The sequence below is a fragment of the Dasypus novemcinctus genome, chromosome 10 (assembly GCF_030445035.2).
Source record: "Dasypus novemcinctus isolate mDasNov1 chromosome 10, mDasNov1.1.hap2, whole genome shotgun sequence".
NCBI classification, from domain to species: domain Eukaryota; kingdom Metazoa; phylum Chordata; class Mammalia; order Cingulata; family Dasypodidae; genus Dasypus; species Dasypus novemcinctus.
Window position 1 is genome coordinate 3869653 of NC_080682.1, and position 13894 is coordinate 3883546.

Here is a 13894-nt window from a genome sequence, read left to right on the forward strand (position 1 = left end):
GTATCACCTGTTCGGCCCTCTTCTGTGACCCTCCATTTCCCGAAACTGGAGAGGATGCGACCACTTAATAAGCCTGTGTTATGCTGAGGATGGTGGCAGTAAACTTTGCTGCCTGATAAACATCCCAAACCTTAGGATGAAACAACAGCTTTTTATTTCAAGGCCCGATAGTAAAAATTTTAGGCTCGCAGGCCACACAGCCTCTGCCCAACTCTGCCATTGCAGCACGGAAACAAAGACGATATGTTAATGGATGTGCGTGGCCGTCTTCCAATAAAACTTTATTCGCAGAAACAGGCAGCGGGCCAGATTTGGCTCTCGGGCTGTAGGTCGCCAGACCCCTGATTTCTTGAGCTTGTAGTTCCACAGGTTGGCCTTTTGCGGGGGGCTCGGCTGGACATTGCTGCCCTCAGCTGGGCTCGCCCGGGGCCAGCGGGTGGGGTGGCTGGTGGCTGGGGCAATGGGGTAACCGGGGCATCTGGCCGTCTTCCCGTGGCAGGCCAGCCCTGACTTGGTCAGCTGGGGGCCACGGGTTTCCCATGAACAGCGGGAAAGAGTGAGCCCCAGGATGCCGGCCCCTCGCTCGCTAGCCCCTCTGCTGCTGTCGGCGTGTCCCAAGCACGTCGAGTGACCACGTGCAGAGCTGGCCCGGGAGATGGGAGGTGGTGGTGGAGCGTGGCGCCGGCGCCCCAGCCGTCTCCCAGGAGCACCAGCGCCGCACAGGCAGAGCCTCCTCCTGGTGCAGCCCCTCTGGGCAGCTGCTGCTCCCATTATCTTGGAGCACAGACTGGCTCCTGCACGTGTGGCGGTGGAAGTGCCAGTTTGGGTTTCAGGGCTTTGGCTCTTGGTCATGGTCCATGTTTCCTGGTTAGGCCTGCAAGTGTAATTAATTTTTTAATTTTAATCAGAATAATTTTACAGGGTGTATTAGCCAAAGGGGTGCTGATGAAAATACCAGAAATCAGTTGGCTTTTATAGAGGGTATTTATTTGGGGAAGGAACTTACAGTTTCCAGGCCATAAAGCATAAGTTACTTCCCTCACCAAAATCTGCTGCCACGTGTTGGAGCAAGACGGCTGGGATAAGTCTCATCCTCTCTACCGGGCCTTGATTCTCTCCAGGCTCAGCTGCTTTGCTCTCTCCTGTGTGTTTACCTCCTGGGCTCCAGCCCAAAACTCCAACTAACTCTTCTGCCTTGTCCTTTTCTCTGTCCTACTGACATGGCCCAATGAAAGCCTTAATCATAATTTAATCAAGTAAGGGTGAAACCTCTGAGTCTAGTCCAATCTAATATACCCAGAGGAACATTTACAAACATAATCCAGTACTATTTTTGGAATCCATAAATAATGGTGTATACTCAGGAGACCTGAATCTCTGGACTCTCCATGTGACAGCCAGGCTCTGAGCCTCAGCAGATTTGCAACTCCTACTCTCTGGTTTATTGGACCTACTCTGGCCAGCTAACAGGGAGGTGAAGAAGGTCAACCACCACACCAGGGAGCCAAGAGTGCTTACAACTACAAGCAGGAGAATCGCCTCCATCATCCATGTGGAATCTAAGCCCCCTCTAGATACAGAGGTAGAGTGGACATCACCATCCCAGGGTCCACAGGATGGAGGAATAGAGTATGGATTAGAGTGGACTTACTGATATCTTCTATGGAACTACTGTGATTAATAATGAGAGAAATTATAGCACTGATGTGGAGAAAGTGGCCATGGTAGCTTCTGAGGGTAGGGAGAGGGAAGAAGAGATGTGATGTGGGGGCGTTTTCAGGGGTTGGAGTTGTCCTGGGTGGTGCTGCAGGGACAGATGCTGGACATTGTATGTTCTGCCACGGCCCACTGGGTGGACTGTGGGAGAGTGTGGACTACAGTGTAGACCATAATCCATGTGGTGCAGCAGTGCTGCAAAATGTATTCACCAAATGCAATGAATGTGCCACGATGATGAAGGAGGTAGTTGATGTGGGAGGAGTGGGGTGAGGGGGGTGCAAGGTATATGGGACCTCTTATATTTTTTGAATGTAACATTTAAAAAAAAAAGGAAAAAAAAATCAACCTGCTCCACAGGGCACCTGTTCCCAAGGTCATTTGAACCTGCGCTGACTGGGGTCGAGGAGAATTACCCGTGTTTATGGCGCTTGAAGGACCGCCCCCCCCCAAGTCAGACCTGCTCCCTCTCTTCCCGTGGTGACCTTCTGGCACGTCCCTGACTTTCTGACAACAGATTTCTGGTGGAGGAAGCAGAGGAGGTTGGAATGGACGCCTCACCTTGGGCCCCGGGGCCTCGGGTTCCCGGCTGGCAGAACGAGCCCGTCCGATCCAGCCCCGTTGGTGGCGACACTGGCGTTGAGCGGCGGTGCAGAGAGCATGGCGGAGAGGGTGTGCACGTGGCTGCAAACGTCCCCCTGGCCACACTGGCCAGTCCCCAGCAGGCAGTGCCAAGGGGCCCCCCGGAGGTTGCTTTTGGCAAACACCCAAGTTCAAAGTTTGTTTTCCTCTCTCCCCCTCGCCTGCGCGCTGTCCTCTTCCCTCTCGCTCCTCGAGTGGCTCCTGCGCCTTCGTGAGCTGCTAAGCACTGGGAGTTCTGAGCGCCCAAGACCCCTGCCCCGTGGGCCTCCTCCTGCTGCTTTTCTGGATGAGGAGCCGGTGCTGACGGCTCTCCTGCTTGTGGGGGGCCTGTGGGGGGCCCCGGAGCCCACCCGCCTGCTCAGTTAACCTCCCAGCAGTCTAGAGGTGGGCATCATCCGGCAGTCCCAATACAGAGAAGGCCATGGAATTAACTGGAACGCAGACAGCAGGGGAGCAGCAGAGCAGGATTCAAATCATGCCCCATGCTGGGGGTGCTGTCTGTTGGGGCTCACAGCCAAGCGCCCGCTGCCAGGGCCCACCCCGCCTCTGCTGGGGGCTCCCTGAGTCCAGGACATTTCTTCATGTTACTGAGGCATTTCAGTACCCCTTCCAGTGATGATTTCAGTTTCCATAAAAAATTTTACAAACATTAGAGACATTCACCACCTGAACGCTAATATTTTCAGATAGTACAATTATTTAGTTATTCTGTGTGAGGAGGTCCCATTTATCCATTGTTTTCTTTTTTTGCTTATGCTTTCAGTATAAGGTTTAAGAAACCACCACCTACCACCAGGTCTTGATGATGTTTTTCTACATTTTCTTCTGGGCGTTTTATGGTTCTTGCTTTTATATTTAGGACTTTTGAAGCATTTTGAGTTAATTTTTGTGTAAGGTGTGAGGTAGGGGTCCTCTTTCTTTCTTTTGGATATGCTATCCAGGTCCTCAGCACCATTTGTTGAATAAACTGTTCTGCCCCAGCTGTGTGGGTTGGACAGGCTGGTCAAAAATCACTTGACAATAGATATGAGGGTCTGTTTCTGAACCATCAGTTCGGTTCCATTGGTCTCTGTGTGTGTCTTTATGCTAGCACCATGCTGTTTTTACCACTGTAGCTGGGTAATATGATTTAAAGTCCGGAAACAAGAGTACTCCAACTTCGTTCTTCCTTTTTAAGATGTTTCTGGCTATTTGGGGCCCCTTACCCTTCCAAATAAATTTGATAATAGGGTTTTCAATTTCTTTAATAAAGGCTGTTGGACTTTTTATCGGGATTGCATTGAATTTGTATATCACTTTGGGTAGAATAGACATCATAATGATATTTAGTCTTCCCATCTGTGAACATGGAATGGTCTTCCATTTTTTTAGGTACTCTTTGATTTCTTTAGCAATGCATTGTAGCTTTCTGAATACAAGTGCTTTACATCCTTAGTTAAGTTTATTCCTAAGAATTTAGTTCTTTTTGTTTCTGTTGTAAATGGATTTTTTTCCCTGACTTCCTCCTCAGATTGCTCATTACTAGTATATAGAAATACTACTGAATTTTGTGTATTAATCTTTTATCCTGCCACTCTGCTGAATTCACTTATTAGCTATTGTAGCTTTGTTGTAGATTGTTCAGGATTTTCTAGTTATAGGATCACATGATCTGTGAATAGTGTAAATTTTACTTCTTCTTTTCTAATTTAGATACCTTTTATTTCTTTTTCTTGCCTGATTGCCTAGCTAGACCCTCTAGCACTATATTGAACAAGAATGGTGACAGTGGGCATCCTTGTCTTGTTCCGAGTTTCAACTGGAAAGCTTTCAGTTTTTCACCATTGAGTGCAATGCTAGCTGTGTTTTTTCATATATGCCTTTTATCATGTTGAGAAAGACTCCTTTGATTCCTATCTTTTAGAGTGTTGTGGTTTTTTTGTTGTATTTTTTATCTTTTTTTTAAAAAAGATACATAGATCACACAAAATGTTACATTAAAAAGCATAAGAGGTTCCCATAAACCCCACTTCCCAGACCCCCCACTTCTCCCACATCGACAGCTTCTTTCATTATTGTGGTACATTCATTGCATTTGATGAGTACATTTTGGAGCACTGCTACACAGAATGGATTATAGTTCATGTTGTAGTTTACACTCTCTCCCAGCCCATTCAGTGGGTTACGACAGGATATATAATGTTCTGCATCTGTCCCTGCAATATCTTTGAGTACAACTCCAAGTCCTGAAAATGCCCCCATATCACACCTCTTTTTCCCTCTCCCTGCTTTCAGCAACTCCTGTGGCCACTGTCTGCACATCAGTGATATAATTTTTTCTATTGCTAGAGTCACAATAATTTTATGGAAGAATACCAGTAAGTCCACTCTTTTAGAGTGTTTTTATCTAGAAAGAATGCTGGGTTTTGTTAAATGCCTTTTCTTTCTTTTTTTTTTTTTTAAGATTTATTTATTTATTTCTCTCCCCCCCTCCCCCCAGTTGTCTGTTCTCTGTGTCTATTTGCTGTGTCATCTTCTTTGTCCGCTTCTGTTGTTGTCAGCAGCACAGGAATCTGTGTTTCTTTTTGTTGCATCATCTTGTTGTGTCAGCTCTCCGTGTGTGCAGCACCATTCCTGGGCAGGCTGCACTTTTTTTGGACTGGGCAGCTCTCCTTATGGGGCACACTCCTTGCACATGGGGCTCCCCTACGTGGGAGCATCAGCACTGCACATGGGCCAGCTCCACACGGGTCAAGGAGGCCTGGGGTTTGAACTGTGGACCTCCCATGTGGTAGACGGACGCCCTAACCACTGGGCCAAGTCTGCTGCCATGTTAAATGCCTTTTCTGTGTCAGTTAAGAGGATTGTGTGATTTTTTCCTTCTTTTAAGGTTGTGTATTTCGCTGATTGATTTTCTTTCGTTGAACTACTCTTGCATGCCTGTGATAAAACCCACTTGATCATGATGAATAATTATTTTAATGTGTTGTTGGATTTGGTTAGCAAGTATTTTGTTGAGGAATTTTGTATCCATATTCATTAGGGAAATGGGTCTGTAATTTTCTCTTTTTTGTAATAACTCCCTTTGGCTTTGGTATTAAGGTGATACTGGCTTGATAGTGTTCCTTCCTGTTCAATTTTTTTGAAGAGTTTGAGTAAGATTGGTATTAAATTTTCATTGAATACTTGGTAGAATTCATTTTGAAGCCATCTGGTCCTGGGCTTTCATTTTGGGGAGTTGTTTGATGACTTTTTCAGTGTCTTTGTTTCTGATTGGTTTGTTGAGGTCTTCTATTTCTTCTATTTTTTCTAGGGTCAGTGCAGGTTGTTCATATGTTCCTAGGAATTTTTCCATTTCACCTGTGTTGTCTAGTTTGTTGATGTACAGTTATTCATAGTATCCTCTTGTATCTCTTTTGTTTCTGTGGGGACAGTAGTAATGTCCCCATTTTCATTTCTGATTTTATTTATGTGCGTCTTCTTTCTTAATCTAAGGGTTTGTCAGTTGATCACCTTGAAGAACCAACTTTAGGTTTTGTTGATTCTCTATTTTTGCTGTTCACAGTTTCATTTATTTCTGTTCTGCTGTATGTTATTTTATTCCTTCTTCTTGCTTTAGGCGTAGTTTGCTGTTCTTTTTCTAGTTCCTCCAGCTGTGTAGTTAGGTCGTTGATTTTAGCTCTTTCTTCTTTTTTAATGTGAACATCGAGGGCTATAAATTTCCTTCTCAGCACTGCTTTCACTGCATCCCCTAGGTTCTGATATGTTGTATTCTTGTTTTCATTCATCTTGAGATACTTATTGATTTCTCTTGCAATTTCTTCTTTCAACCACTGATTATTTAGTGTTGGTTAATTACCATATATCTGTGAATTTTCCCTCATTGTGCCTGTTAATTCCCATCTTTATCCCATTTCAGTCACAGAAAGTGCTTTGTATAATTTTGATCTTTTTAAATTTATTGAGATCTGCTTTATGACCCATTGTATGGTCTATCCTGGAGAAAGATCCATGAACACTTAAGAAGAATGTATATCCTGATGTTTTGGGGTGTAATGCTTGTATATGTCTGTTAGGTTAATTTGTTTATCATATTATTCAAGTTCTCCACTTTTTTATTGATCCTTTGCTTAGATCATCTATCTAATCAGAGTAGTGTATGAAATCTTCAACTATAGAGACATCTATTTCTACCTTCAGTTTTGCCAGTGTTTGCCTTATAATTTGGGGCATCTTGGTTAGATGCACATATGTTTATGATTGTTATTTCCTCCTGGTGAATTGCCCCTTTTATTGGCAAAAGATGACTTTGGCCAGGCAACGGAGCTCCTCTTGGCGGGCCATCTTCCACCACCTAGTGGAGGTGATGATCTCAGCAGCGTGGCTACCAGCTGAAGAGTGGATATGTCATGAGTTGGGCAGTGGCTCCTCGCCCTCTGGCTCCCACTAACTCCCGCCACTGGCCTCTGGGGCCACCAGCGGCAGGGGTTGGGCTCTGGACACTGTGGGGCCAGGGCACAGCTCCTCCTGCAGTGGCGGTGGGCTTCTCCCAGCCCCTCACTGTCCCATGAGGTCGCTCCCGTTGGGCAGCCCAGTCAAGAGGGGGCCTAGTTGCTTTTTAAAAGTGTGTTGAGCTTTAATTCACCCACCATACAACGGACCATTTAAAGTTGTGCAACTCCATTTTTTCTTTTTACTACATTCACAGGGTTGTGCAGCCAGCACCAGAGTCTAGTTTTAGAACAGTTGCTTTGAAAGTTTGTGTTTTTCCCTCAAATAAACCCTGTACCCACGCCCTGGTCACTCCCTGCTCCCCTCCTCACTCCTGCCAACCACCACTCTACTTTCTGTCTCTGGATTTGCTTTTCTCACCTAAGTGGAATCATACACTCTGTGTTCTTTTGTGACTGTCTTCTTTCACTGACCATAATCTTTATCCATGTTGTCGCATGTGTGGACTCTGTTCCTTTTTATGGCCGAGTCATGTTCCATTGTGTGGGGAGACCACGGTTTGTGGATCCTTTCATTAGTTGGTAGACATTTGGGTGGCTCTCGTGAGTCAAACTGCTCTGAGCATTTGTGCAGGTTTTTGTGGGGCTATGGCTTCATTTCTTTTGGTAGATACATAGGAGTGGAATTGCTGGGCCATATGGAAACTCTCAGTGTTTTGTTTTGTTTTCTGCAATGTACTTAAAAATATAACCTTATTATTGTTATTTGTAGATTCACAGATAATGGTAAGAAGTAATAACAGAGAAATAAATCCGCATGCCCTTTACCGGTTTCGCTGGGTGATAACTCCTGACAAATTAGTGCAGTTTTACAACCAGGATGTCAACAGTGATACATTCAAAACACAGTTCTTTGCACTCCCCACAGGACCCCCTGTGCTGCCACACCCACTTCCCTTCCACCCTCTCCTCCTCCTTCACTTACCTGCTTCCCATTTCTGTTCTCACTGCAAGAATTTTATAGCAATGAACCATACAGGAAGTGCCCTCTTGGGATTGGCTTTTTTCCTTTCAGCATGACTCTGGATGCATCCTGGTTGTCCCATGTATCAGTAACCTCTCCATTTTTAATTGCTGAGTAGTATTGTATATTGCTAAACCACAGTGGAAGTATTTGCCTGTTGAAGGACAGCTCAGCTGATTCCAGTTTTTTGGCTGTTATAAATAAAGTTGCTATAAAGATTTGTGTACAAGTTATTGTGTGTGAACACAAGTCTTCTTTTTTGAGTAATTGCCCAGGAGAGCAAATGCTTGGGTTGCATGGTAACTGCATGTTTAGTTTTTTAAGAAACCACTTAAATGTGTTACAGAGGAGCTGTGCCATTCTCTATTCCCACTGCAATGTAATAGACCCAGTTTCTTTTTTTTTTCTTTTATTTTTTAATTATCTTTTTTTAAAGTTAATAGATCACACAAAACGTTACATTAAAAAACAGAAGACGTTCCCATATACCCCAGTCCCTCCCCGACCCTATCTTTTTTTAATTGTATTTTTTTGAAGATACATATATCATAAAAAATGTTACATTAGGACAGTTGCTGGACATTGTATTTCCTGCCATGGCCCACTGGGTGGGCCATGAGTGTAAACTATAATGTAAAAATGAGTGTAAACTATAATGTAAAAATGAGAGTGTAAACTATAATGTAAACCATTATCCATGTGGTGCAGCAGTGCTCCAAGGTGTAGTCACCAAGTGCAATGAATGTCCCATGATTGTTGATATGAGAAGAGGGGGTGAGGGGGGTGGGGGGTATATGGGACCTCATATTTTTTTACTGTAATATTTTAAAAAAAGACAAAAAAATATATAAAAATATGTATTTTTAAAAACTGTAATAAAATACCTATTTAAGTATGTAGTACACAGAAATTAACTGTGTATTAATCAGAGGCATTAAACTAATCTATGCTACCGCTTGACTTATTTTTGTGCAGACCTTATGCTAAAATTGCTTTTGCTTCCTTTGTGTCAATAGAATATCTTGCAAGATGAGCTATTAAAACTTTTAGCATTTGCAACTACTTATCTGTGTGAGCTAGAATTTCCTCAATACTGTACAACCAAAATTTAAAAAATAACAGAAATAAATTGGATGTTAAGAATGCAGTTCCCTAAACCTTGATTTCAGATTTTTGTGTTTCTCAAAAGCCTCATTTTCCTCGTTGATTGATTATATAATACACAAATGTAATGATTGTTAACTTACAAAATAAATTCATATTAATAGAAAAAAAATATATAAGAGGTTCCCATATACCCCACTCTCCCACCCCACTCCTCCCACATCAACAACCTCCCTCATCACTGTGGCACATTCATTGCATTTGGTGAATACATTTTGGAGCACTGCTGTACCACATGGATTATAGTTTACATTGTAGTTTACACTCTCCCCCAGTCCATTCGGTGGGTTATGGCAGGATATATAATGTCAAGCATCTGTCCATGTAAAAAATCATTTAGGACAACTCCAAATCCCGGAAATGCCCCCACATCTCCTCTCTTCATCCCTCTCCCTGCCCTCAGCAACTACCGTGGCCACTTTTTCCACATCAGTGCTACACTTTCTTCCATTACTAGTCACAATAGTTCCATGGTAGAACACCAGTAAGTCCACTCTAATCTGCTGTGAACCTTCTTCCCTTTGCACCCCACGCTGGGCACTGGTTGCTACACTAAGTCAGCAATCGGGTGCCTCAAAGCGAAGGCGATGCAGAACTTACAGAAATAAAGGACAGAGGGAAACACAAGAGAGTAATCTAGGATGGAACCAGGGAGCTCACAGCTTCTGGAACTGAGAGCCTCGATCGTAGTTTCCACATATTTATTAGGAACTCCAAAGCAGCTGTTCCTCATCAGCACAGCAACGTTTACAATAATTGGGGACAAGTGCAACAAATAGGAAACAGGTAAGCCAAGTTTCCTACAACATAATCCATATTTTATTCCTCCATCCTCTGGACCCTGGGATGGTGATGTCCACTCCACCTCTATATTGAAAGGGGGCTTAGATCTCACATGGCTGTTGGATGCAATTCTCCTGCCTGCAGCTGTAGGCACTCTTGGTTCCCTAAGACCCAGTTTCTTACCATCCTCACCAGGATTTGGTGTTGTCTGGTTTTTTTTTTTTTTTTTTTTTTTAATTATTTTTTTCTTTTAACTAATCTTATAGGGGTGTACTAAGATCCCATTGTAGTTTTAATGCACATTTCCCCAATAGCTAATGATGCTGAATATCTTTTCTTGTGCTTATTTGTCATCTGTCTTTTTCATTAAAATAGCTTTTCATGTATTTTGTCCATTTTCGAATTGGGGTCGTTATTTTTACTGTTGAGTTTTGAGAGTTCTTTATATATTTTAAGCATTAGACTTTTGTTAGATTTGTGGTTTGCAAACATTTACACCCAGTTTTAGCTTGTTTTTTTTTTTTATCCTCCTGACAGCATCTTTCATGGAGCAAAAGTTTTTAATTTGATGATGTCCATTATACCAAGTTTTCTTTTATGGATCTTGCTTTTGGTATCAAGTCTAAGAATTCTTTGTCTAGCCTTGAGATCCTAGGATTTTCTATTTTTCCCCTAAAAGTTTAATAGTTTTACATTTTACTTATAAATCTGTTAATTTTGTGAGAGGTATGAGACTTAGGTCAAAGTTCTTTTTCTCCCCCTGTGGTTGTCCCATTGCTGCACCATTGGTTGAGTAGGCTTCCCCTCCTCGCTGAATTTCTTTTGCACCTTTGTCGAAACTCAGTGGGTTCTCTGTAGTATGTGTTGTGCTGCTGTCTGTCCTCCACCAGTACCACACTATCTTGATGGCTGTGGCTGTACAGCAAGCACTGAAATTTGGTAGGGCTTAATAAGCTCCTCCCGTTTTATTCTCCTTTTTCAAAATTGTTGTAGCTGTTCTAGTTTTTTCTTTTTTTTTATGGCTTTTACATATACATTTTAGAATAACCATATTTACAAAAAATCTAGCTGGGGTTTTGGAGTTAGTTAAGCCTGTGCATCAATTAGGGGAGAATCAACATATTTACCTTATTGATTTTAACAGTCTGTATTTGTGTCTCTCCATTTACTCTTTGAATTCTTTCTTCTTTGCTGTCTTTCATCAATACTGTAGATTTCAGCATGCAGGTCTTATACATGTTTTGTTAGATTTGCAGTTAAGTATTTTCTTTTCGGGGGAGCAGTTGTATGTGGTATTTTTAATTTTGGTGTCTGCACGTTCATTGCTGGTACATGGAATTGATTTTTACACATTGATCTTGTATCCTGTGGCCTTGATGAATTCACGTATTTGTTTTAGGAGTTTTGTTGTAGATTCCTTGGCGTTTTTTACAATCATGCCATCCTCAGATAGGGGTGGTTTTATGCCTTCCTTTCCAATCTGTCAGTCTTTTCTTGCCTCATTGCTTTGGCTAGAACTTCTAGCACTGTGCCAAGTAAGGGGGTGAGAGTGGGCATCCTTGTGTTGTTCCGAACTTTAGGGGAACAAAATTGTCTTTCACCGTTAAGTAAGATGTTAGCTGAAGGTTTCTTGTAGGTGTTCTTTTTCAAGCTGAAAAAGTTTCCCTCTTCCTATTTTTGAGAGAGGTTTTATCATGAATGGAGTTGAGTTTTGTCAAATCCTTTTTCTGCTTTGATGGATATGATCATGTGATTTTCTCTTCTAGCCTTTTGCTAATATTGATTACACTGAATGAATTTTGAATACTGAACAGGCCTTCCATCCCCGCAATGAACCTGCTTGACTGTGGTGTGTAGTTCTTTTTAGGTATTGCCAAATTCTGCTTGTTAATATTTTAAGGATTTTTATGTCTATATTCATGAGGGATCCTGCCCTGTGGTTTTCCTTTTTTGGTACCAGGGTAATAGTAGCGCCATAAAATTGACTGAGAAGCGTTGCCTCCTATTCTGTTTTCTGAAAGAGATTGTGGAGAATCAGTATTAATTCTTTAAACATTTCATAGAAGTCTCTAATGAAAGCATTTGGGCCTGGAGATTCCTTTTTTGCGAGGTTTTAAATTGCAAATTTAGTTTTTTAAATAGGTATAGGACTAATGACATTATTTTATATTGGCTGAATTGTGGTGGTTTGTGTTTTTGAGGCATTGGTCTGTGTTGCCTGGGTTGTCAAATCTGCATATATTGAATTGTTTGTGGTATTCGCTTGTTGGCCATTCGATGTCTGCAGCGTCTGTTGTGATATTCTCCTGCTCCCTTCATGATGTTCATAATTTGTGCCTTTTCTCGTTTCTCTTTGTCAGTCTTGTTAGGATTTTGTTAATTTTATTGACGTTTTCAGTGAACCAACTTATTGTTTCATTGGTTTTCTCTATTTTCTCTTTTTAATTTCATTGATTTCTTCTGTTTATTATTTCCTTCCTTTTGCTTGCTTTGAGTCCATTTTGCTCTTCTTTTCCTGATTTCTTGAAAGGGGAGCTTAGAGTTTATTTTGAGGGAAGCGGCTGTGGCTCAATCAGTTGGGCTCCTGTCTACCATATGGGAGGCCCTGGATTTGCATCCCGGGGCCTCCTTGTGAAGGCAGGCTCGCCTGCTTGCTGTGGAGAGCTGACTCAGCAAGGTGACACAACAAATAAAAAAGGGAGACAAGCCAGAAAAAAAAAACACAGAAGAGCACACAGCAAATGGACATAGAGAGCAGACAAAAAGCAAGCTGCAAGGTGGGGGGAATAAAATTTTAAAAAAATATATTTGTTTAGAGACTCTTCTAATGTATATGCCTTTAGTGCTATACATTTTCCTCATTTCATGCTTTGGCTGTCTCCCACAGATTTTGATTTTTAAATTTTTATTCAATTCCATGCATTTAAAAAATTTCTCTTGATCTAGCTTATTTAGAAATATGTCACTTATTTTCCAAGAGTTTGAAGATTTTCCTGTTACCTTCCTTTACTGACTTCTAACTTGATTCCATTGTGATCAGAGGACAACTCTCTGTGTGCTTTCACCTCTTGACATTTGTTGAGTTTTTTCCATGGCCTTGGCTATGGTCTATCTTAGAATGTTTTTCATGGCCACTCAAGAAGACTGAGTCTTCTCTGCGGCTGGGTGGAATGCTCCGTCTGTGTCACTTGGAGCCTGTTGGCTGATGGTGAGTTCTTCTGTGCATGCGCTGATGTTTTGTCTCTCGGTGGTAGAGGGATGGGTGTGAAGGCTCCAACCACAGTCATGGGTTTGTCTAGTTCTCTTTGCAGTCCTTCCACATTTTGCGCTCTCTTCTCTGATTGCGGGAACTTCTTGGTGGACTGCTCCTTTACCGCTACAGAATGCCCCTCTCTGTCTCTTGCAATTTCCTTTGCTCTGAAGTCTGCTTTATCTGGTATTATTACTTTATCTGATCTTGTCATGCCTGCTTCCCTTTGATTAATGTGTTTATAAGGTATCTTTTTCCATCCTTTTACTTTCAGCATGCCTGTGTCATTATATCGAGGTGACTTTCTTGTACACCTCATATACTGCAGCACTGTTACTGCTAGGTGGAGGTAAATCCAGATTTTCCACCCAGCCTCTGTTGATACCCAAATGGGGGCACCCCTCAGTCCTTCTGGCAGGGATGGGAGTTCTGGCTTCCCACGGGGCCTCCACTGACGCCATCGTGGGGTGGCCTCGTTATCGTTGGGCATTGGGGTACGTCCTGACCGGCCCCGCCCCGGAAGGTACATCCTTACTGCTTGATGGGCATGGAAGTATCGACGTCCCACTTTGTCTTGTTTGGCCCCACCCTGGTGGGGGTTTGGGGCGCCTCGTTGTGGTCTTGGGACTGTGGAAGTCGAGGCTCTCCGCTGGGCTTTACCCCATGGGTGGGGGTGGACCACAGCCTGTCCGTCGTGTTTGACCTCAGTAGGGTGCCTTATAGTCTAAAAGGTTGGTTTTGCCAGGCTGCCCCTTCCCCGGTCCCTTGCCTAGAAAGAGCAGATTTTGTTGCCTCTTTCTGGCACTCCCATTGGTGTTTCTGGGGTGCCAGCATCTTCATCTCTAAGGCTGGGAGTTGAGGTGAGAAGAAAACCAGAGAACGCAG

General features: G+C 42.9%; 1 protein-coding gene across 3 annotated transcripts in view; it reads left to right on the forward strand.

Moving 5' to 3' along the window:
* The window catches only part of SHANK2 (SH3 and multiple ankyrin repeat domains 2), a 619022-nt gene that overhangs the window by 22452 nt on the left and 582676 nt on the right, over window positions 1-13894 (forward strand). The window lies entirely within an intron of this gene.